The sequence below is a fragment of the Schistocerca piceifrons genome, chromosome 2, assembly GCF_021461385.2.
Source record: "Schistocerca piceifrons isolate TAMUIC-IGC-003096 chromosome 2, iqSchPice1.1, whole genome shotgun sequence".
Taxonomy (NCBI): Eukaryota; Metazoa; Arthropoda; class Insecta; order Orthoptera; family Acrididae; genus Schistocerca; species Schistocerca piceifrons.
This window is the reverse complement of record NC_060139.1, coordinates 794,564,232-794,588,940: the sequence shown is the minus strand read 5'-3', so window position 1 is coordinate 794,588,940 and position 24,709 is coordinate 794,564,232. Positions and strand designations below refer to the sequence as shown.

At 40.9% G+C, this 24,709-nt stretch overlaps 1 non-coding gene across 1 annotated transcript; it reads right to left on the bottom strand.

Annotated features, from left to right (window-relative positions):
* Window positions 1-21,499: 21,499 nt before the first annotated feature.
* Window positions 21,500-21,572, bottom strand: Trnaa-cgc. The gene has a single exon. It is a non-coding gene; the product is annotated as a tRNA-Ala (tRNA).
* Between the last annotated feature and the right edge of the window lie 3,137 nt (window positions 21,573-24,709).

The window sequence follows — 24,709 nt, the reverse complement described above, 5'->3', positions numbered from 1 at the left end:
GAAAAAGTGATAAAATTATTGTCGCCCTACGAGCCAAACCCAATACTGAAATTTGACGAGCAGCATGTGAATGTATACAGAACAGAATCGCCAAGCTCTTGTAGTCACAGACAAACGTGAGCCGACGACATCGGCCTCTTCAATACACAGCTGTCAATCACTTGGCTGTTTTGATCAAGCTATTGTCGTAGGTCCTAGAAGGCATTAAAATTCGGGGTGGAATGAGATCAGTGATAAGATTCGTTGGTGATATTGCTCTCTCTCTCTCTCTCTTTTTCCTATGAGTCTTCTGACACATTCCCTTCGATTTACTCCCAATCCGTATTATGTATTCATTAGACTATTCATTCCATTCAACAGATCAGCCTTTGATTCTTTTCCACTTTCACTGATGACAGCAATATCATCAGCCAGTCTTACCACTGATATCCTTTCACCCCGAATCTCACATTTACTCTTAAACCTTTATTTTATTTCCCTCATTGCTTCTTCGATGTACATACCGAAAAGTAATAGCGAAAGACTAAATCACTATCTTACACCTTTTTTAATCCGAACACTTCGTTCTTGTTCTTCCACTCTCATTTTTCCTTCTTGGCTCTTGTACATGTTGCATATTACCCCTATTTTTCTCAGGATTTCAAACAACTTCCGCTATTTGATATTGTCGAACGCTTTTTCCAGGTCGACAAATAATATGAACGTGTTTTGGTTTTTCTTTAGTCTTGCTTCCATTATCAACCACAACGTCAGAACTGTCTCTCTCGTGGCTTTATCTTTCCTAAAGCCAAACTGACCGTCATTTAACAGACTCTCAATTCCCTTTCCCATTATTTGGTACACTGTTCTTGTCAGCAACTAGTATGCAAGAGCTGTTAAGCTGATTGTGCGATAATTCTAGCACTTGTAAGCTCTTGCACTCTTCCGAATCGTGTGGGTGATGTTTTTCCCTAATTCGTATGGTATATCGCCAGACTCATACATTCTACACACCAATGTAAGTAGTCGTGTCTTTGCCATTTCCCTTAATGAAATGTTATCTATCCCTCTGGCCTTATTTAATTGTAAGTCTTCTAAAGGTATTTTAAATTCCGATTCCAATACTGGATCCCCTATTTCTTCCCTATCGACGCTTATTTCTTCTTCTATCATGTCACCAGGTACGTGCTCCCCCTCACAGGGGCCCCCAATGTACTCTTTCCACCTATCCGCTCCCTCCTCTGTATTTAACAGTAGAGTATCCATTACACTCTTAATGTTACCGCCCTTGCTTTTAATTTCACCGAAGGTTGTTTTGACTTTCCTATTTGCTGTGTCAGTCTCTTCAAGAATCATTTCTTTTTCGATTTCTTCACATTTTCATGCAGCCATTTTGTCTTAGTTTCCCTACACTTCCTATTTATTTAATTCCTCAGTAACTTCTTACTTCTGTATGCCTGAATTTCCCTGAACATATTTTTACTTCCTTCTTTCATCGATCTACTGCTGTCTTCCTTCTGTTACTCATGGTTTCTTCGCAGTTACCTTCTTTGTACCTATGTTTTTCATTCCAACTTCTGTGATGGTCCTTTTTAGAGATGTTCATTGCTCTTCAACTGTTCTGTCTACTTAGCTATTCCCTACTGCTGTACCTATAGCCTTAGAGACTTCAAGCGTGTCTCTTCATCCATTAGTTCTTCCGTATCCACTTCTTTGCGTGTTGATTCTTCCTTACTGATCCCCTGAACTTCAACCTATTCTTCATCACTACTACATAGTGATCTGAGTCTATATCTGCTGCTGGCTACGCCTTACAACCCAGTATCTGATTTCGGATCTCTGTCTGACCATAATTTAATCTAACTGAAATCTTCCCGTATCTGCCGGCCTTTTCCAAGAATACCTCCTCATCCTGTGATTCTTGAACAGAGTATTCGCTATCACCAGCTGAAATTTATTACAGAACTCAATCACTCTCTCTCCTCCCTCATACTTAGTACCAACCCATGTTCTCCAGTATTTCTTTATTCTACTCCTTTCCTGCAATTCCCTGCAATTGCGTTCCAGTCGCCCATGACTATTAGGTTTTGATCTCCATTTACGTACTGAATTACTCGTTCAATGTCCTCCTATATTTTATCTCTCTCTTCATATTTAGCTTACTACTACTACCACTACTACAGAATCTCAAGGTCAGAGGGGGGGGGGGGGGGGAGAGAGAGGAGATTGACAGAAGGGTAGTAGAAAACGGGAAGGAGGAGATGGACAGATGATTGGATAGGAGGAGTTAGAGCTGGGGTGGGGGGGCAGGAGGAGATGGACAGAAAGGGGGGAGGAGGAGATGCAGAGAAGGGGTGGGAGGAGGTGACAGAGTGGGCAGGAGGAGAAGATGGACAATGAAATGGATAGAGGAGATTATAACGTATGTCCAATTCCCGAAAATATAGAAATGTGTGCTTTCTCTTTTATTTCTCTTCCATTTAAGAAGTCTGAGCTACTGGACAGGTTTTAATAAAAATGTCAAACTATGTAACGATGAAATAACGAAGTAACAACAGGAACGGGGAAAAATACATTTAAAGTTTCGTGTTAAAATGTTTCTGACCTGTCCTTCAGTATACTGAAAACTACAAAAATCGATAATAATTCGGAATCAGTGGTTCATGTGGAAATCTTGTTGGCTTAATTGCTGAATATGCACACAAAATTATTTCAGAATTCCGGCGACCAGCCTTTTCGTCTTTATGAAAGACTGCGTAATTGGGCAGGTTGATGCCATGACTGTTCAGAGAATGAAATGATCGTATGGCATTGTTGGCCGGGAGGCCCCATTCGGGGAAGTTCGGCCGCCGTATTGCAAGTCCTTTTTAGTTGACGCCACTTCGGCGACTTGCGGGTCAATGATGATGAAAGACACACAACACCCAGTCATCACGAGGCAGAGAAAATCCCTAACCCCGCCGGGAATCGAACCCGGGACCCCGTGCGCGGGAAGCGAGAACGCTACCGCAAGACCACGAGTTGCGGACTGTTCAGAAAAAGAAAAACAGAAGAAGAAATGGTGTAGTGCTTTGTAACAGCCCGTTAGAACAGTACGCCTTACGCCGGTGATACGGCAAAGCAGTGCAGTGTGCTGGGTTGCGGTAACGCGAGGGAACAGGCGTATGAACCACAGTAACAACGGCGAGGCTACAGAATGAATCTGACTGAAAATTATTGAATTCATTCTTTAAATTGTGTGATGAGTGACCTCCAACTTAATATTTCGTTAGGCAAGTGTTAGGGTCCAAGAGCAAACAAGAGAAATTATCAGTTATTCTAACATCGCAGAAGGATCAAGGTGAACATAGGAAATCCCGACCGATCACACTCGTCTTGTAGGTGCACATGACCTTGATCTTGCTTTATAGAGTATGTGCTGACTATCTCAAAATGTTCTAACAGGAACACCATGGCAGGATAGTCAACACAAAACGTGAATAACACCTGACCAAATTAGAAATTTAGATCGCCGTCGTATGACAGCTAAGACGTACAAGATAGTGGGTGGCTTTCAGTAACGCAGTTAATGTTTTGTATTTGTTAGAACTGATCTACATTAAACACGGATGAATAGCGTGAACTGTTTTGTAAAAGCAATGTTTAGGAATATCGAACTCCCAGTTACCAGCATCATTACTTGCAAGCACAGTAGTTTCACAATAAGTATATTACAAAAATATGAAACTGAACACCACGATTTTTTTTTAAATTTCTGATAACAACTATCAACATTTGTTTTAAATTTCATACATTAAATCCATTCATTTTTTTAGAGGTCTGATGACTAAATTTGCTAGATAATATATAATGTTATCCATTAATCACTTAGTTTATTCACAATTCTTCACATATAAACTGCCACGTGGCGCCTAACACAAGTTGTGTTACACTGAAGAGTCAAATATACTTGTACACCTACCTAATATCTTGTATGACCCCTGCGAGCACGCACGAGTGCCGCAACACGACGTGGCATGAACTTGACTAGTGTCTGAAGTAGTGCTGGAGGGAACAGACACCACGAATTCTTCACGGCTGTCCATAAATCCGAAGCGCACGAGGCGTGGAGAACTCTTCTGAACAACACGTTGTAAGGCATCCCAGGTATGCTCAAGATGTTCATGTCTGGGAAGTTTGGTGGCCAGCGGAAGTGTCTAAACTCAGTAGAGTGTTCATGGAGACACTCTATAGCAATTTGAACGTGTAGGGTGTCGCATTGTCTTGCTGACAGTGCCCAAGTCCTTCGGAATGCACAATGGTGAGTGGAAGCAGGTAACCAGACACAATGCTTACGTGCATGTCATCTGTCAGAGTCGTATCTAGACTATCAGGGGTCCCATATCATTCCAACTGCACACGCCCCACACCATTACAGAGCCTACACCAGCTTGAACAGTTTCCTGCTGACATGCAGGGTCCATGGATTCATGAGGTTGTCTCCATACCCGTACACGTCCATCCGATCGATACAATATGAAACGAGACTCGCCATCAGGCAACATTTTTCCAGTATTTGTCCAATGTCGATGTTGACTGGCCCAGGCGAGGCGTTAAGCTTTGTCATGCAGTCATAAACATTACATGAGTGGACCTTGGGCTCCGGAAACATGTGTCGATGACATTTCGTTGAACGGTTCGCACGCTGACACATGTTGATGGCCCAAGACTGAAATCTGCAGCAGTTTGTTGAAAGGTGGCACTTCTGTCATGTTGAACGATTCTTTTCAGTCTTCGTTGGTCCTGTTCTTGCAGGATCTTTTTCCGGCCGCAGGGATGTCGGAGATTTGATGTTTTACCGGATCCATGATATTGAAGATACACTCATGAAATGAAATGGTCGTACGGGAAAGTCGCCACTTTATCGCTATCTCGGAGATGCTGTGTCCCATCGCTCGTGGACCAACTATAACATCACGTTCAAATTAACTTAAATGTTGATAACCTGTCATTGTAGCAGCAGTAACCGATCCAACAACTGCGCCAGACACTGGTCTTACATAGGCGTTGTGACCGCAGCGCCGTATTCTGCCAGTTTACATATTACTGGCGCTTCAGTGTATTTACGAATACATTTCTGTTACGAGCTAATATTTTGCATCTAACACAGTTAATGTTTTGTATTTGTTAGAACTAATCTACATTAAACACGGATGAATAGCGTAAATTGTTTTGTAAAAGCAATGTTTAGGAGTATGGAACTCCCAATTATCAGCGTCATTACTTATAAGCACAGTAGTACTTTGTACGTCTTAAACAGAGCAATGTATGGGAGCGAATCGAGGACTGTGGGAAATCTGGAAAGACGTGAATTGAAGTGCTTGAAACATGGTGTTACAGAAGTATCTTGAAAATTAAGTGAACTGATAAGATAAATCACGAGGAATATATGGAAATGCTAGAAGAGAGGTCTGGATTGTAGGACACAAGCCCAGACACAAGGGAATAAACTCCTTAGCACTAGAGGCAGCAATAGATTGGTACGATTTCCGACAAAAAAAATGCATTGCGTTTTCTCCTGCGCCTCCACGTCAATAGTTTTGTTTCGTCTTGCTCTCGGCCATTATCTAGCAACTAATGTTATTGGTTCAATAAAACGTATAAAACCATCCCGAAGGGCAGAGGACAAGAGAATGTTCTATTTTATTGTGTGAAAGGTGGTCGCGGCTCTATATCAGTTCATAATGGTATGTACTTTCTCTTGAGATCCAAACAAGGTAATTTAACTGTGATTATAGAGGAAAAATTCAGCTTTGCCTAGAGCTGCTGTTTTTATCTTTTCTGTTTCTGCATTTGCACTCATTATGTAGATTCTAAGACTTGCTAAATGGAACATCTTGAATCTGCTGAAGTACACTTAAGGCCGATAAGGCACAGTAGGATGTGAAGGAATAAGAGCATAAGATTAAAACATTTGTATTGTATTGTATGTTAACCGGGGGCCTAGAAACGACGGAGAGGCTCCGCCCCCGCCGCAGCCGCAGTAGTCCACAACCCCACGACGCCTACCGCAATCCATTTCACCCCTCTACCACCCCACACCGAACCACTCTTTCAGGGTTATTGTGCGGTGCGGTCCCCCCCCCCCCCCCCCCCCCCCCGACATAATGTAGCTGAGGCGGAATAAGGGAAACCAGCCCGCATTCGTCGAGGCAGATGAAAAACCGTCTAAAAACCATCCACAGACTGGCCGGCTCACCAGACAACGACACAAGTCCGCCGGGCGGATTCGTGGTGGGGCCCAGGCGCTCCTTCCCAGTCCGAAAAGCCGTGCGTTAGACCGCTCGGCCAACCGAGCGGGCTAGATTAACACATAATGTCACTAAGGTTTGTCGTTGGCAGTATCGCTCGGATTTAAAACATGGAATATCATCACATATTTGGGAGATAATTTTTGATTGTTTTGAAAAAGACATTGTTACACTGTGGTTGTATATTGTTTGAATGAGATTATTCTGTATCCATCTGAGTCAAGATTGACATTCTGGAATCACACGCGTACACGATACCGTATTTGTGCTGTGTTGTTCATTTGGTGGTAGGTGTGACTAAAGTATGTTCTGTCATTTGATTTATAATCAGTTGGACCGACTATGGTACATGCCTATTCTCTTTATTTTTCACTCTATGCACGATGAGCTCATACCATAAGTGTGGTCATACGCACAACACATTTGAAAATCACCACTGGGTTTGAATTGAGCCAGTATTCGTGAATGAAAGAATCTTATTCAAACAACGCACAGCGAGCAGCGTAACCGTAAATTCCTTTAATCGATATTTCATGGCAGTGGATACAAGAATAAACAATTTGTGTCCTAAAATTCCTTACTGAGAAAAATGTTTTCTCTTTATTGCATGTAATCTAGAAACTATGGCCAATTGAGATCTATAAATATGTTAACTATGTGACGATACATCGCTACTAAGGCAATAAATTCATTCAGAGACGGAAAATCTTTTAAAATGTCACTACTTGAACCTCACTACTTGTCCAGCCGGCTGAACACAGCTTCAAATTTTCTAACCTGTGTTTATCTGTACTTGTCTTTATTTTATAACGCTATCCACCGTAGCTCCGTTGATTGTAAAATAACTAATTCTGGTTGCGTAAAGAGTACCCTACCGAACTGCCATTGATTTTGTAAGCATTTTGCCACAGACATCAACATTTGTTAGTTCTTTTGATGGTTCTTAATGCTGTTTCAATAATTTATTTTTTTATAAGGTTTGCAGCGTCAAAGCGCAATTGCATCCTACATTTTCTTTTCCTTTTTCTCCAGCATCCGTCTTTTAACTTCCGTTAGGTGATGTGCTCTAAACATCCAGTGCCGGGACTAAGTTTCTTAATCTGAGTTTTTATTTGAGCCCAACTTTTTTCTCTTATTGAAATGAAGTTCCAATTCATTGAATCATCCTGATGATTATTTCCTGTTGTATCGATTTTGCAGGTTTTTTCTGCTTAGACAAGACAATGGTCTTAGTCTTCCGATTGGTTTTGAATCGTTAGTTTCTTTACTCAAGTCTCATTCTTACATTTCTTTACGATCTATTCATCTCTTTCCGTTTTTCTACTTTGGCACACTCCTTACAGCTGATGTTTCAATAATGTGTGAAATATATTACAATTTTTGCTGTCTCTTACAATGTTAACCTTCCTTCGCCAATTATATGCTTCTGAATGTCTTAGCAGATGTGTTACCAAACTGTCCTTTCTGATAAAATCTGTATGATAAACCTGGTTTCGGTCGACTAGCCATCATTAGCTTCTTAAAAGCATTTACAGTGTCATATTAGGCGAATATAAATCATCGACATGTGGTAACAAATCCACGAATTTGTCACTGTTGCCACACCGTAATATAAATTATATCGTCAACATGTTAACTTGGCTAGGCAGTCCACTCTTCGTGTTGCATCGCCATTAATGATGTGATCGGCTGCATAACATATTTGCCGTAGCTATCAGATATTCGGACTCTGATGATGTTTTATCCCTTGCCCTCAAGGTTTATACATTTTCTGTTGTGTACGATTGTAAGGTCATCGTGCTGGTATGCGTGTTATTGGAGATCTTTTAGCCACAAACGTCCATTCCATTACGTACACATTCTACGATAAGTTTTCTTAATGTATAATCGTATAAAAAAACATCAGAAGTAAACAATGTTACTGTTTTGTTTATTTTTCAAACGCATGCCAGAAATTATTACACATAGATTCGTTGGTATGTTCTTCCACTCTGTTCTGAACATTTAAAGATGAATGCCAAGAGCTGCGTTCATCTTTCGCTTCAACTTTTCTTTATATTTTGCTCCTTGAGGCCATTCATTAACTTAATACAGAAATCCTTCCAAGTAGATTTCACGCCTCGTTTGTTGCTCGGAGGGGGTAAGAGGAATGTGATCAAAGGCTTTCTTTGTTTTATTTTTAAAGCGGCTGGCCATAATCAAAAGAAACAAGGCAATCTTTTTAATTCTGGATGCTAGAGTAATGGACGCTAATCACAATAGGCCTTATTTAAGGGAAACAAAGGCGATCTTTCAACAGAACTGCGGTGTATTATATTATCCCCATGCGATAATAGATGGATGGTGTGGAGTGACACACACACACACACACACACACACACACACACACACAGCTGGCAAGGACAAATTATGTACAGGATGTAGAGGAACTTGGGGCAGAACGGGGCAGAGGGCACAACTGGATTGTGCTGCGTTTTTAAACTGGAGAGTGCTGCAACCTATTGCAGTGACATGTAACTACGAATAGAAGAGTAGGTGTGTAGGCGTGACAGTCATGTCGACTTGGAATGCGACTTGTGGGTCAACGATAGTCATTCACGATTCAGTTGCGTTTTTATACCTTTTGGTGAATTTCAAGGAGAGGTAAGCAGTTAACGATTAATTTCACGCCCTTAAATGGCAAGTTAGTTACAAAATACGTCAGTTGCTACATTCCAACCTGAAATGTGGTCTTGGGGCGGAATGGGGTAGGGCAACATGTCTAAATTCCCCTTTTATATTGATTGATCGTTAATGAATGATACTCAGGCTCCGGCTAGCTCGCGGTAGAATATTTGCGAGGAAAGTCACAAAAACAGAATTGTCTTGCTGCACTGTATTTACGCCGAGTGCGTGTTAATTGCACCGGCTTACTCAGATGAATATTTGCTCCCCGACGTGTACGAGCCTAGCTACACGTAAATGCATACAAATTGAGATTATTGGCCTAATCAAGATTACAGTCTACATACATCCAGAGTTTATCTATGAAAGTTTACATTTCCAGTGAGCTGAATAGTCTGAATCAGTACGATAACTTTCGAGAGCGCCAAAGAATATCTATGAATGCTGCGCTCTGCTCATAATATATGTTGTCGCACAGATTAATGTTTCATCAGCACGTAATATTAAATGGATTGAAAGAAATGTCAAACACCGTAAATTCACTTTATGTTGGTTTATCCTAGTCTAAGCACATCGTATTATTGTCTTAAAGAAGTAACCTTTCTGTCAGATGGGTGGAATTAGTTACGTAAATTCAACCAAAGAGTTTACAGCAAGATCCAGATTACGCTGTTTACTTTAACGCAGTTTAGGTATATTCCTCACAGTTTACACTATTCATCACTTCCTATCAGTTGAAATATAATTGCCAAATCGCATTGGGTCTAAGTCCGGTCTTTCGTTGATAATAATCAAATTAAGACAATATATTCGGTTATTTTCCTAGCTTGAATTACTTCAAAGATATTTTCAAAGTTACTGATTTACCTCTTTCAGTTTTAATCATTTCTAGCAGATCGCAAATCTTCAAAATGTAACAAACCACCTCGTATCGCCTACCAATATATCGTACGAGCGCACAAGTTCAATTACGACAGGACAACGCAAGCGCCAGAAGCACATTAACAATGTACACCTTCAGCTTCTGTATTTCGCAGTGTCCTCAAAGAGTACTCAAAAGGAGTATTCTTTGAGGTCACTTGTTATACTTCGTGACCTACAAGTCTACTACCTTGCAAACGACTATTCTTTTATCTTGAAACTAATGGATTCTATTTCTTTTTTATTCTTTTTCAAAACATTAAGTTACTTTGCCACCAAGATTCCTTTGTATTTCTTTTTATATTACTTTCCTTTCAGTCTGCTTACTACTAGTCATGCAATGTTAGGTCAGAGGCATTTTGTTTTTCTTTTATGAAATTTGGATCTTGGGCTTGTATTGGAGTGTGAGGACGAAATTTACATTTTTCATTTTTGCGTCCAAAGGGTAGCGGCGTTACACATGGGATAGTGTCCTGTTCTGCCCAATTATTTTCTGATGCAAGAAGATTTCAGACTAAAAAAAAACATGTAAGTAGTTTAATGTAGGCAAATGAAGGTTAGAAAGACACGTTCGTAAAGCCAAGAATAGTCCTCAACTACAGATTTGACAAAACAGATGGAAAATTTAAAAAATGTGTTCACTTCAGAACAAGATGACGAGTTCGTAGCAATGGAGAGTAGACTTTTTGGTTTAAGGACGAAACTTGTCTTTGTCGGATCATTAGCCTATCAACTAGCAGAAAGAAATAGGTTACCACCCAGATTTGACAAAAGAAAAAAACAAAATTGCTGTAGTTTGGGCAGCACTATGTTGTAGGACTTATTAGCAGGCATCTTACATTATCTTTTTGCAAGTCAGGAAATACATTTGGTGCACGAGCGATGGGATTCAAAGAAGTAAGAGTAACAGTAACAGTAACTTAGTGTTAAGCATTAAAAATAGTTGTACATTTTTCAGAATGACATTACAATATTTTCTTACTGTTAGCGACTTTTTGATGATTCTGTATTATTTAGTCTAAATTGTTTATTAAACAACTGTATGACGCAGTTTTATGTCGATATTCCTCAAAATTCCAACTGAAACGTCCCCCTTAGAAAAATTAATGAATTAATGTGCTGATAAACCTCTTACATTATATGATTTTCAAACAGCTGAGCAGAACTGAACGTACTCAGACATTTCGCTCTTTCCCTATTCTGATCAACACTAAACTTACACACAATATTTTTAGCGCAACGCAATCTGACTTTTAATAATCCCTACAAAAGAATGGCCCTGACTAATAATAACCTATACCTTTCACAAATCACTTACCTCACAAAAATCTTCGTTACTCAAATTACTGCAATACAGCGAGTGCCAATACTGCCAGCTAAATAAAAGATTCAAACTACTGAAGGCACTAACTACTGATAAGCATAGTTAGCAAATGAAAGATTTTGATAGAGAACAAACAATGTGTTTACCTTAATAGTGTTCAAAAGTCATAATATCTGTATCAGTCCATGATATCCAATATTACAAATTTACTATCTCTGTCCAGATCATCCGCTCTCAAAACTCTGCCATCTCTCCCCCCACATCCACCACTGCTGGCGGCTCACCTCCAACTGTGATTTTCATACAGAGCGCTAGGTGGCGGTGGCGTTACCAATATAAGAACCTAAACAGCCTACTTACACAACGTCCATGCAATGATTTCACAAAAAAATACCTTATCACATTCTGCCCTCGTGGTTGGAGCAGAACGGGATATCCACAACCTTTTATTTCAAAAACTTTAGAAAATATATAACATAGAGTTTGTTTTTCTGGTGTTACTTTATTTTACGAAAATTTTTAAACATTTAGTATCCCGTCCCGCCCCGAGTGCGGCTAACGGTGACACAAACGGACTAGACCACTGCACATGTTCGTTTACCAGTCGTCACGAACTTCAGTACGAAATATTGTCGTAGTTAGTACAAACTTATTTGAGATGTAACCTTTCTGACTAAGTTCCCATATAGTTGGGCTGAAATTTAATTCACGGTGCTCCGTTGAGGAATGTGATGCATCAATGATAGGCCACCGGCAATTTGCTGGTAAATATCGCACCAGTATGATCAAAGACGGACAGAGCCAGCGACGCCTGTACATTAACCTCCAAGATCACCTGACTTCTGGATTTTTTTTTTTTTTTGTGTGGGTATCATCTCAGAAATAAAGTGTACAGACCCTCCGCTGATATCGTTGAAAAACTGGAGCAGCAAACTGTACATTTTGTAAAAATTTACAAGATGATCTAGTGAGCGTTTGAAAGAATTCCTAAGTCATTGCAGAGATGAGGGCAGTACAGTGTACAACTTTGAGTATAGTACAGGTGTACGGTACATTTAAACATGCATATTGCTGAGCTACTACACTACTGGCCATCAAAATAATTGCTACACCACGAAGATGACGTGTTACAGACGCGAAATTTAACCGACAGCAAGAAGATGCTGTGATATGCAAATGATTAGCTTTTTAGAGCGTTCACACAAGGTTGGCGCCGGTGGCGACACCTACAACGTGCTGACATGAGGAAAGTTTCCAACCGATTTCTCATACACAAACAGCAGTTGATCGGCGTTGTCTGGTGAAAAGTTGCTGTGATGCCTCGTGTAAGGAGGAGAAATGCGTACCATCACGTTTCCGACTTTGATAAAGGTCGGATTGTACCCTATCGCGATTGCTGTTTATCGTATCGCGACATGGCTGCTCGCGCTGGTCGAGATCCAATGACTGTTAGCAGAATATGGAATCGGTGGGTTCAGGAGGGTAACACGGAACGCCGTGCTGGAACCCAACGGCCTCGTATCACTATCAGTCGACATGACAGGCATCTTATCTGCATGGCTGTAACTGATCGTGCAGCCACGACTCGATCCCTGAGTCAACAGATGGGGACGTTTGCAAGACAACAACCATCTGCACGAACAGTTCGTCAACGTTTGCAGCAGCATGGACTATCAGCTCGGAGACCATGGCTGCGGTTACCCTTGACGCTGCATCACAAACAGGAGCGCCTGCGATGGTGTACTCAACGACGAACCTGGGTGCACGAATAGCAAAGCGTCATTTTTTTCGGATGAATCCAGGTTCTGTTTACAGCATCATGATGGTCGCATCCGTGTTTGGCGACATCGCGGTGAACGCACAGTGGAAGCGTGTATTCGTCATCGCCATAATGGCGTATCACCCGGCGTGATGGGATGGGGTGTCATTGGTTACACGTCTCGGTCACCTCTTGTTCGCACCGACGGCACTCTGAACAGTGGACGTTACACTTAATATGTGTTACTACCCGTGCCTCTACCCTTCATTCGATCCCTGCGAAACCCTACATTTCAGCAGGATAATGCACGACCGCATGTTGCAAGTTCTGTATGGGCCTTTCTGGGCACGGAAAATGTTCGACTGCTGCCCTGGCCAGCACATTCTCCAGATCTCTCACCAACTGAAAACGTCTGATCAATGGTGGCCCAGAAACTGGCTCTTCACAATACGCCAGTCACTATTCTTGATGAACTGTGGTATCGTGTTGAAGCTGCATAGGCAGCTGTACCTGTACACGCCATCCAAGCTGTGTTTGACTCAATGCCCAGGCGTATCAAGGCCGTTATTACGGCCAGAGGTGGTTGTTCTGGGTACTGATTTCTCAGGTTCTATGCACCCAAATTGCGTGAAAATGTAATGACATGTCAGTTCTAGTATAATATGCTTGTCCAATGAATACCCGATTATCATTTGCATTTCTTCTTGGTGTAGCAATTTTAATGGCCAGTAGTGTGTTTATTTCGTGTTAACCTTTCTGTATATATGAGAGCAGGAGAAGACATCAACCATATTGTATTAGGATGTCCCGACGGGATAAACTCTCCGTCTGAATAGACCTCGGTAGGCCCAACGCTATTGACCGACCGCCGAGTCATCCTCCACTGATAGGTGTAACTGTATGGGGATTGAAGGGGCGAGCGACCTCACATAACGGTTAGTGATGCTGAGTGCAGTTGCTCTTCCAGTCAGCAATCCATAAGAGCAAACCAGTTGGGTCTTTACCTATGGTTACTCATACTTTAGGTGCTTCGGCTATGCACGGCTCTGCTTAAAAAGAACAGCTTGATGTAGTCACAGGGTCGAGCCGCGCACGTCTGCTTTTATGCCCCGCGGCTAATTTGCCCCAAATAATAACTTGTAGCTGCTATCCTGCAGTAAGTCTATGCAGTGGCTAGAATTGCGAATTAATACATTACACAGAAAAACAAAAAATAAATGATTAATTTAAAACGAGTGTTCTATTCTAACGTCTGCAATTGATTTAGAGACAGAGAATTATGTTGAATAATTTTTATTCAAGAAAGAACATCTCAAATAAACGGGAAGTGGCCCTACGATATTCAGTTAAAATGCAGACAGAAAATATACTTATCAAATACAGTAAAGTCATGTTCAGAGCGATACGAGAATGGTAGCGAAATCCCCAAACTACATAGTCATCAAAGACTCGCGAAAACTCAGTCCATTTTGTGATCACAATACACGAAATATTCACAGTTCAGAGTTCAACATGGTGATTCACTAATTGACATAAGCTATATAAAGAATATTAACTTATACTCTGTCCGTATCAAGCGGCAGTAGTTAGGGTCCTACTCAGGAGTGCATTCAGACCTCTCGAAATATAACATCCCTTCAAAAGTGAAAGCATGGTAGCGCCCGTTCACCGCTCATAATCGGTCACCTCTACGACTGAATCATGCACGTTACTGCACGCAGGTCTGCCTTCTTCAAGAACTTGACATAAAGTGCAGAATCGCTCCCTTAAGCTCTTCACTTCGTGTGTCCCAATCTCCACTTGACTCCAGCAGTATTCTGTCACTGTCCAACACTCATTGGCTAAGCGCCCACCCCCCCCCCCCTTCCACGCTAAAAAATACATTCTCAAGCTCAACAGATGTGAGTTAACTCACTTCACCACTTTCCCGCACTAAACTATTATAACAATATTTAAATAAAAGAAATTTTAGAAACATTCGGCTACATTCAGAACCACTTACAATAAACATACGTAATAGTTGGTTGCCGGCTGGTGTGGCCGTGCGGCTCTAGGCGCTTCAGTCTGGAACCGCGTGACCGCTACGGTCGCAGGTTCGAATCCTGCCTCGGACATGGATGTGTGTGATGTCCTTAGGTTAGTTAGGTTTAAGTAGTTCTAAGTTCTAGGGGACTGATGACCACATAAGTTAAGTCCCATAGTGCTCAGAGCCATTTTTTTGAATAGTTGGTTCTTAAACAAACCAGCATTCTTGAGGAAGTGCGTTCACGTTAAATGACAACAAATTGTCATTAAATATAGTTTAAACAATTATTTAGGTTTGTTTGTCAGAAGTCTCTTTTGCCATTCTTTTACAATGATTGTTTGCTAACACGTGCGATTGGCAACTCTTAAATTAGCACAGTTTTTAATAGCATTGCGATAAACATTTAAATAAAGTTACTGGCAAAAATGGTAAACTATTCATTAAATAAAAACACACGTATGACAAAATATGAGGTACTCATGCTGCTTTCATTTGCTGTGTAAATGTGGGGAATACTACCGGGTGATCAAAAAGTCAGTATAAATTTGAAAACTGAATAAATCACGGAATAATGTAGATAGAGAGGTACAAATTGACACACATGCTTGGAATGACATGGTGTTTTATTAGAACTAAAAAAAAAACAGAAGTTCAAAAAATGTCCAACAGATGGCGCTTCATCTGATCAGAATAGCAATAATTAGCATAATAAAGTAAGTCAAAGCAAAGATGATGTTCTTTACAGGTAATGCTCAATATGTCCACCATCATTCCTCAACAATAGCTGTAGTCGAGGAATAATGTTGTGAACAGTACTGTAAAGCATGTCCGGAGTTATGGTCAGGCATTGGCGTCGCATGTTGTCTTTCAGCATCCCTAGAGATGTCGATCACGATACACTTGCGACTTCAGGTAACTCCAGAGCCAATAATCGCACTGACTGGTGTCTGGGGACCTGGGAGGCCAAGCATGACGAAAGTGGCTGCTGAGCACACGATCATCACCAAACGACGCGCGCAAGAGATCTTTCACGCATCTAGCAATATGGGGTGGAGGGCTATCCTGCATAAACATCGTACTAATAAAACCCCATATCATTCCAAGCATGTGTGTAAATTTTTACCTCTCTATCTACATTTTTCCGTGGTTTATTAAGTTTTCAAATTTATACTCACTTTTTGACCACCCGGTATGTTCTGACAATCAGTTGAATAATGAAAAACATGTGTAAGACATTGTAAATCAGTAAATGAAATAGATACTGATACATTGTTTCTGGTATGATATCTATACCGCAATGCGATCGTCTGAAATAAAGTTTGTTGAAATTGCATGAAGCGATTGAAACTCGATAATTCAGAAGGTTATTGTGAAAACGTTTATTGGCTGTGAGATAATAACTTCTGTAGTTCTAAAGATATTGAAATATAGCTGTCACTGGATGCGCATCACTTTTCTGAGATAGTAAGAGTATTAAAATTTGCATTAATATTTGACGTGAATTATTGTCGAATCTCAAAGAGCTGTAACTTGGCCATCCTTAAGAGTGTCTGACACTCCACCATTTCCTGGCTCACATTCTGCACAAAGGCAATGCGAGCTTCAGCCATTCAAATTCCAAACCATGGGATTTATCCGTTTCCAGCGAGGCGCCCATTGTCACTGTACCTACGCTCCCCTGAGGCGCAAACCGTCAACTGCCCGGCTGGCCGCGGTGCGCCCTATGCCGTGGGCCCGCTAGCGTTCGGGAGTGCAAGAAATTCATCTCTCTTCAGTACCAGGCCTAGGTGGATGAATTACTCGCCAACCTGCTCGTAACGTTACAGGCATGCGGTCAACATACCTCTCTCCCGGCCGTTTTCAGTTTTCGTGACCGGTGCCGCAACTTCTCAATCAAGTAGCTCCTCAACTGACCTCACAAGCTATTAGTTCATCCTGCTTGCCAACAGCTCTCGGCAGACCCGGTCACCCTTCCAAGTGCTAGCCAAACGCGCTTGATTTCGTTGATCTGTTGGGAACCGGTGTTACACCCCGGCGAGGCTGTTGGCCATGCAGGATAGATGGGACACTAAATCGACCGATTGCTTTGCAGGTACAAAGACGCCCCCTGGATTATCACTCTTTTGCAGAGCAACAGACGTTAGGGTGCAAAATTCGTGCACGCACCTCTCGAGGAATTAGGTGTATTCCTATAATGAATGACGTCAAAATCTAGGTCCTGAGAGTACGGCAGGGAGGAGGAGGAAACCGGTAAGACAATATCATATGTGGGAGCGGCCACTCCAAGGGGGCACAGCAGAAACGAAGAGTTGCATCGCCTGGATGAAACCCAGTACATCAGAAGAGACATCGAACTGATTCACTGAAGTGTATTTGCACAAACTTATTTAGTTAAAAATAATATATCTTTTGCTGTAATTGACTTTAATTTAGATTTTGTATATAGATAAGCGTAGCGTCTACGTACCAAGTTTATAAAAATTATACTTCTTTTGCTATTAGTGGAATTAAATTTGTACACAGACATGTAACACATCTGTACAGTATCCACCATACGAATATCGTAAATTCTTTATCTATGCTTAATGTGACATGTGTGTCACCTTGTTCTTTGGGTGACGTGTATGTAAAGTTTTATTCATATTTCCTGTGAATTTATATCACTGTAACTAATCTGCGCATGTAATTTCCAAACCTATGTTATGTTTAAATGGTATTATGTAAAATACTCGTAGTATTTGTAGGACTGATCCATGCGTAGGACAATAGGTTTTTAATTACATAAAACCTGAAGGGAAGTCCCTCTGTTACGAAACCGCATGGCGGGAATAGCAAAAGTGGATTTGACGGTGGAAATGCAAGGAGCCTTTGTGGCACAGAGAGTTGGTAGCTAGCAAGCAGACTGTTCGTATCGAGTGTGCTGAATGAGGCAAGAAAAGCAGCTATATTGAACGATAATGTCTCGAAGGTGGAACATTACTTGCTACTTATTCGTGGCATATATTGGTTGGCTCTGAATTACAAAAATCCGCCCCAAGAAGATAGTTTTCAGAACCTTTTACACATCAAGAATCATGAGGAGGTTTGCCACCTTTATTTTAGCCACAGACTATCCCCACAGACGCCACCTTCATCTAGAGTCACAAACTGATTTCTGTAATCTTACATGGACCAGTTATTTGTTTTGTAAATACGTGTTTCATAAAGTTTGTGTTGAGAACCTTATATTAACCGTTAATCATTTTACACAGATAGTATTTCTAAATATCTTAATTTATTGGCTTCTAAAATAATTTTCTACTACAACAGTGTTTAACTTTTGTGTAATAGTAGATTTTTCAGTATTCAGTTAGTCTTGTTTCTGAGATAATTCCACGTTGGTTTCATAGGAGGATAGTTAGTTTTACCAAAGTGTAGTTGCAACGAAAAGCACTATTTTGCTTTACACAGAAATCTTTCTTGTCAAAATCTAAATTTGTTATTGAAAGTCACTGCATAAAACAATGATCATTCAGAGTAGTTACTGGCCAATAAATCTGAAGGGCACGCCGAATAAATACCTGCCTCACAGGATTGTTAAAGTGTTCATATTCACGTATTCGTGTTTAGAAGGATTTCCTCTTGTGTCTTACCAGAAGTACTGAGTTATGAGCTCAGTCAGCTGTTGGAATAGTTTCTGAGTCTCCATACTAAATGTCGAGCCAGTATTACAAACAATATTACAGCAAAAGTGCTTAAAACCGCAGAAATTATTTGTATAGCTTTTGTGTCCTTTGAAGCTTAACTGGCTCCAACTGTTCAGGTTGTAACAGATTCAAGGACACAATGTTTGATATACGCTCTACTTAATGCAAAGCAGTAATACTACCAAAGAAACCAGGTAGTAATCTGACCAGTTAACATAACCATTTAAAAATCAGTTGTATGTCAGTTTTTTCTTTAGTTAATATTTAAAAGCTTATCATGGCCGAATTAGTTATGCCCTCCATTACGTATTGACACTGTGTAAAGCACATTAGCTTTCTAACATTGAATACAGAAAGTATATGTTAGTGAGACACAATTTGTTCCCAGAACATTTTAAGATTCTACTTGTGTTACTTGGGGAAAAATTCCAGTGCTTGATAGATTATGCTACTGTTTCGCGTCCTATTCACAAAACAGAATTGAGTACCAAGTAAAGCCACACATACCAGTTAACCTTCTTAAGGATTAGTATAAACACTTGGCGTCACTTTGTATAATTAGTCTGGCGACCGTTTCCCATTACATAAATAATTTTCTTGATGACCACAAGAACCTTGATTCGATTCCCCCTAGTTTAGCTACGGCCACCTATTGAACATAATCTTTTGGATAGCGAAAAACAGCCCGATACTTCTATTCTTCCGTACACAGTCACATTAAATTCCTTCCATTGGATAACATTATCGGTAACCTGCTCTTCTAGTTTGAGGAAAGTGTAAAATTTGTCTTTGTAACAGGGGTAACAGTGATCGATCACCGTTACGCTTAAACTATGGTTGGTTGTACGATCATGAAATCAAAAGTCAATAAATAAATAATAAAAGGTAGTCCATGGGTGAAATTTGAGCCCAGTCATATGGGAACTTCACTGAAAACTTTACACTCCAAATACATTTGTACTAGCTACGGCAATATTACATACTGAAATCAATGGCGACTCATAATTATCCATTATCAGTTATCTCGCAAAAGTTTTGTTCGCATGTCCATGTTTACTGGAATATGCTTGTCCCTATTTTTTACACTGTCACCCATTTCATTTTTCGGTATTAATTATGATACATCCGTCGACAGTCTAAAACTTGAGCGAATACTAGAGCAATGGAACTAAAAACATTTTCCCTATTTGCCGTCAAAACAAATTCAACCGATTTTCTGTCGCGCACGCCCACAGTGGATGATGATGACTGAAAAAGAAAGACATGAGATATACATTCCAGCATCATTCAACAAGTTACATTACACGAAGAGGCGAGTATTTTTCTATACGGGTGGCGTTTTAGTTGTTTTATACACTGTACTGTTGTAACATATCTGAGTTTTTAATAAGACGATGTACTTTTGTGTTCTTGGAAACAGGAGTGCAACTACAAAATGCTTGATGATATATTGCACTGAAAGTAATAATTAAACACTATCTTTAAATAGCGTATAGAGTACACATAAGTACAGATATTTTTATATTTGGTACCTTAATATGTACACACATTAATGTGGTGGTTGTTATTTCTAACAGTCTTTCCACAAAAGCGTCAAATAATGTACTACCTGATGTTTTCTGCAATGTCGTGACTGCACCACTGAGTGGACACCTGTTAGCATAGACTAATCATTTTTGTCCATGCGTCTACATTTCAACATCTGATCTGCTGCCCAGGGGAAATAAGCAGTAATGGCTTGCTTCTGCTACACTTATTTTGTCGTTCTAACCAACCTGAAAACATACGACTTGTAATAGCTGTAATTATTAGTCTGCAGATGACGTAAACACTGATACAATGTTGTTCAGTACACCGTCCTCAGTCACAAACAAATATTTACATTTATACCCGTTATACCCTGTATAACGGATCCGTAACGACTGCTTGGGTCTCACATTCAACATATTACTTTCACTATCGGAACTGCAGTTAGCGAATGGGGAACATTTGGTTACTTCCATTATCCCTAGCGGCAAACTTTACTCATAAATACAGACGTTTTACAGCATCGGATACGACCGATACTCACACGAAATCATGTCTAGATTAGATAATGACCAAGGCCTTGTGTTAACCTTGATGTCACTGCGATTCGTATCATCCGCACGAGGAGTCTTTTTAAAGAGTGAGTACTGTGATTCATAACTGCAGATGCCTACGGTATTCGCTGGCGTAGCCTCTCCCTCAGTCTGGAGTATGACTGCGTCTGATTCCAGTTAATCAGTTAGATGAACTATCGAAACATTCAAACGAAGGCCAGTCTACTGTTGGCTTACTCCTACGGACAGTAAACTCGTTCACCGCTTTATTCTCTTTGACAGGTCACGCAAACCTAGGAAAATTAACAGACGACTACAGCAAGACCTGGTTATTCGCATGGGATATTAGCATAGGAAGGCTTTTCGGAAATTCATGTTCAATGTAGTAATCGGCATATTTCACCCGTGGTCTAGGAGAAGCGTGTTTGACCAGTAAAACGTACTGAATCCCGAGTTCGACCCCGGCCACTGCTAAAATTTTGAATAAAAAATATCTCTCTTTCAGCCAACGGCGTTAACAAGGAGAGCGGAGGGCGGACAGAGGTTCATGGCACTCCCTCGTCTTTCAGGTGGGAAACTGCCCCGAAAAGGTAGAGGAGGAGGAGGATATTAGTGTTTAACGTCCCGTCGACAACGAGGTCATTAGAGACGGAGCGCAAGCTCGGGTGAGGGAAGGATGGGGAAGGAAATCGGCCGTGCCCTTTCAAAGGAACCATCCCGGCATTTGCCTGAAGCGATTTAGGGAAATCACGGAAAACCTAAATCAGGATGGCCGGAGACGGGATTGAACCGTCGTCCTCCCGAATGCGAGTCGAGTGCGCTAACCACTGCGCCACCTCGCTCGGTAAAAGGTGGAGATAAGGTGCTTCGTACACTCGGTATGACATCATGTGAGAGTCACCTACTTAATATTACAACTCACTATGAAATTTATGACTGACCCGCGACGCCATACCGAGTCTATAAAGTGCCGTACCTCCTTTGCCATTCTGAAGATGAGTTTTCACGAAAAGCATAAATGAAATTGAGTTTCTGAGCTTCAAATGGCTAAAATGGTCCCAGACTCCTTACGTAACTATATGTCACATCTTAAACTCACTGCGTTAAAGACACTAACGTATATACAATGGCCTGTAACTAACGAAAAGTGTCATGATGCCCTCTCCATTGGCAAAAGATTCTTGATTACTCCCCCATTTGGACCGTACGGAAGAGGAGTACCAAGGGGGAAGGTGACCACGAGAAGACAGAATAACCAACAACGGAATAACGTTCTACGAGTCGGGGCGTGGAATGTTAGCAATTTGTGCGTAGTAGGAGAGCTAGATGATGTGAAAAGGGAAGTGCTAAGACTCAATCCAGATATAATAAAGGTCATGAAATGAAATGGAAAGAAGATAACGAATTATGATTAGACGAGTATAGCGTAATATCAACTGCAGCAAAAAATCGTATAGCTCGTGTTGGCTTCGTTATGAATAGGAAGCTAGGGCAGGGAGCGAGTTATTATGAACATTTCAATGGTAGGGTTGTCCTCATCAGATTAGACAACAATCATCGTCGACAATGATAATTCAGGTATTCATGCCAACATCGCAAGCAGAAGATGAAGAGATAGAGCAAGTGTGTGAGGATACTGAACGGGTAATTCAGTATATAAGGGGAGCTCAAAATGTAATAATCATGGGGACCGAAACGCTATTCGATGGGAATGAACAGAAAGAGGTTTTACGGAGTGTATGGGCTTGGCGGTAGGAATGAGAGAGGTGAAAGGCTAATTGAATTCTGTAATAAATTTGAAATAGTAGTAGCGAATACTCTGTTCAAGAATCACAAAAGGAGGAGATATACATGGAAATGACCTTTAGCTGGTTTACATCATGGTCAGAGATTTCAAAATGAGATACTGGATTTTGAGGCACTCAGGTACAGATATAGACTCACATCGCAATTTAGTAATGATTAAGAGTACACTGAAGTTTAAGAGTATAGTCAGGAAGAATCACTGTGGACGTGGGATGCTGACGTACTGAAGAACAGTGAGACGCATTTAGACTTTGCGAAGGACGTGGATACTGCGATAAGTAATACCACAGTAGGCACTTCAGTTTAAAAGAAGTGGACATCTCTAGAAAGAGCAATAACACATTTTGGACAGACAAGCGAAGGTACAAGCAACGTAACTGCGAAGAAACTTTGGGAAACAGAAGAAATGCTTACAGTGATCGACGAAAGAAGGAAGTACAAAAGTGTTCTGGAAAATGATGGAAAGCCGGCCGCGGTGGTCGTGCGGTTCTAGGCACTGCAGTCCGGAACCGCGGGACTGCTACGGTCGCAGGTTCGAATCCTGCCTCGGGCATGGATGTGTGTGATGTCCTTAGGTTAGTTAGGTTTAAGTAATTCTAAGTTCTAGGGGACTGATGACCTAAGATGTTAAGTCCCATAGTGCTCAGAGCCATTTTTTGAAAATAATGGAAAACATTGATATAAATCCCTTAGAAATGGCCGGCCGCTGTGACCGAGTGGTTCTAGGGGCTTCAGTCCGAAACAGCGCTGCTACTACGGTCGCCGCTTCGAATCCTGCCTCGGGCATGGATGTGAGTGATTTCCTTAGGTTACTTAGGTTTAAGTAGTTCTATGTCTAGCCCTAGACTGATGACCTCAGATATTAAGTCCCATAGTGCTTAGAGGCATTTGAACCATTTGAACTTTAGAAATGAAATAAATAGGAAGTGTAGGGCAGCCAAGGTGAAATGGCTGCCGGGAAAGTGTGGAGAAACCGAAAAAGAAATGATTGTCGTTAGGACTGAATCAACATATAGAAAAGTCAAAACAACATACGATAAAATTGCAAACAGATATGGTAACATTTAGAATTCAATGGGAATTCCACTGTTAAACGGAGAGGAGAGAGTGATTAGGTGGAAGGAGTGCACTGAAGGCCTCTGTAGAGGGTGGCTCTTGCCCGATGTCACGATAGAAGAAACTGAAGTCGATATGGAAGAAATAGGGGATCCACTGTGAGTCAGAACTTAAAAGAGCTCCGGAAGTCTTGAGACCAAATAAGGCAGAAGGGGTAGGTAATATTCCATTGAAATTTCTAAAATCATCGGGGGGAAGTAGCAACTAAACGACTATTTACGATGTTGTGTTGAATATATGAAACTGGTGACGTACCATCAGACATTCGGGAAAATATCGTCCACACAATTCCGAAGATAACGAGAGCTGGAAAGAGCGAAAACTATCACACAATCAACTTAACAGCTCATGCATACAATTTGCTGACAAGAATAATACACAGAAGAATGAAAAAGAAAATTGAGGATCTAATAGGTGGCTTTAGGAAAGGTAAAGGCAACTGCGACGCATTTCAGACGTTGCTTTTGATACAGGACTGAAGACTGAAGAGAAATCAAAACATGCTCATAGGATTTGTCGACCTAGACAAACCGTTCGATAAAAGCATGTGAAATGAGAACCAAAATGCCTCTGTGAACGCAATCTCCTTTGAGATGCACGAGATACATGAGATACATGAGCTATAAACATTAGTTCTCCGTGTGTCGCATTCCACTGCCAGGGTAATATCGTCAGTGTTAATAAAGACCCTGGTAGAAGTTGAAACATCGCACCTTATTTGGAATAGGAATTATTACATTCTTCTTAATGACTGTTTTAAATATATTGCGTACAAGGAGGAATAGTTTCGTCATAGCTGGCTCTTCCATGTATCTCAATTTTTCTGTGTGAATTTCGTTTGCTCACAGGGTCTTGTTTCAACTTACGTGTTTCAGAGCTGTGTGAAATCCTTCTCACAGTATCATATCTCTCATCTCATTATTTACCTTCTCTTCTCCTTCTGCAATATTATTTTCAAGTTTGTTTGCATTATATAGACCCTCCCTGTATTCCACCTTTAGCGTTCTCTTCTTCGCTTAGTAGGGGCTTGCCATCTGAGCTCTTAGTATTTACACAG